The sequence below is a fragment of the Natator depressus genome, chromosome 13 (assembly GCF_965152275.1).
Source record: "Natator depressus isolate rNatDep1 chromosome 13, rNatDep2.hap1, whole genome shotgun sequence".
Lineage (NCBI taxonomy): Eukaryota > Metazoa > Chordata > Testudines > Cheloniidae > Natator > Natator depressus.
The window spans coordinates 39,649,591-39,651,633 of NC_134246.1; positions in this window are offsets into that span (position 1 = coordinate 39,649,591).

A 2,043-nucleotide genomic window follows, 5' to 3' on the forward strand; every position below is an offset into this window, starting at 1 on the left:
GCCGCAGTACAAGGCCGGCTGTGTCTAGATTCGCCACACCACAGTGTCAGGCCCTGGCGGTGGGGAGGCAGAGGGACACTACGCTACCAGTCGCAGTGTAGAGGTGGACGGCACTGCCCGGGTGTGCAGAGAGCCTGCGTAGGGTATATGCCCTGGGGGCGAAGGCATGGGGGCACTTTCTTCTTCTCCACCCGCCAAAGCTGGGCCTCACCATCTACACGGCTGCTTAAACCTCTGCTAGCTGGCCCTGCGGTGTGAGTCTGCCGCACGCTGCCGTAAGGGGAGACGTACGCTTCGGCTGTGATTTTCAAAGCTGCGAAAGGGGATTTGGACACCCAATTTCTATTAAATTAATCAAATCTATCTATCTATCTATCCCCATGCACCCCCTCTATCTATCTATCTATCCCAATGCACCCCTCTTTCTCTCTGTTGTATCTGAATTCTTCCCATGTGACTTTAAACAAAATTCTCTCTTTCTCTTCTCTAATTCCTGGAATAACTTCAGATTTTTCACTTTTTCTCTCTTCTCTAAAGCTGTCTCTTCCTATACATAGCCATTGATAGAATACAGAGACATAGTCCTTATTACTGTTTGTTAGTCATTGAATACGTGTATAATTGCCTTGTTGGTATTCCCTTGCAATGCTTGTAATCCTAAATTTCTTAATCATTATTAAAAAACAATCAAACGATGGGACAAGCCCCTGAATTAATATAAACCCAACTGAAATGTATCTGTGTCTATGGGATGAGTCTACGCTGCACCCTAGTGGGGATGGAATAGACATGACCCAACTAGATTTTCATATGTCAGATGTATTTGAAGTAGTGCTTCCCTCACGCTGAGAGTTTTTGCAGGGCTAGAACTAGGTGTCTCTCACTGTGTGTCTAGCACAGTAATACACAGCTGTGTCTTCCGCTCTCAGGCTGCGGAGTTGCAGATACACGGTGCTGATGGAGTTTTCTGTCGAGATGGTGACTCTGTTTTTCATGGAGTCGGCATAGCTAGTAGCACCATCTTCAGGGTCAATTCTTCCAACCCAAACCAATCCTTTCCCAGGAGTCTGCCTGATCCAATGCATATAGTAGTCGGTGAGAGTGAAGCCTGAGGTTTTACAGGATATTTTCACAGACTCTCCGGGCTTCTTCATTTCTGCCCCAGATTGGACCAGCTGGACCTCCGACTGGACACCTGTAGGGAAGGCACATAATGAATATTGGAACACCAGATTTATCCCCATTATTCCAGCATCCTGTGAATTTCCCATGTTCTCAGATTACCTGGATACGCTGCCATTAAGCAAAGATAAATTAAAATATGCCTCATATTTATTATCCTCTGCAGCCAAACCAAACACCGATATTCTGAGCAGTAAAAGCAGGTCACAGCCTCGCTGTTTCGATGTGGTTATTCTAGAGGGGGAAAGAGGTTGGCTTTTTAAACAGGAAACTCCCCACAGACTTTGCATAAACACTCATCGCCTTCAGAAGCGGAGGGGGATAAAAAGCAGCAAGACACTTAGGCCCAGTTTCTGATCATCATGCTCATGTGGGGGAGTCGCTCACCCCTCCAGTGGAAGCTTTGCGGACAATGAGTTAGGCTTTTATTTTAGGCACAACACTGAAAGGATCTGCACCAGCCCAGGGCTAACCCTGGGAGGCGTTGTGTCTCAGAGATATGGTTCTGATTCACACCTCTTCCTGTGCTCCCTTCGTCTTCCCAGGGTGTAATCCAATTCCTCTTAGCTCAGTTATGGACGGATTCTTGTTTACTTCAGTGGGGTTGGATCAGGCCTTTACTGCTGGAAATTACCTGCACTAGATAACTCCCTGTCCCTAACATCAGCTAAAGTGGCCTTTGAGTAGGGGAGTGGAGCCAAGACTCTGCCAATCCCCAGTCCTGCTTTTTCACCTCCTCCTGGGAGAAGGAGTAAGCAGCCGATTAGCCCTGTCTCATATCTCTGCACCCAGATTGGCCCACATGAGATATATTTTCTGTTGCCTAGATTCATCGTTTCCAGGGCCAGGTTGGACCACTGG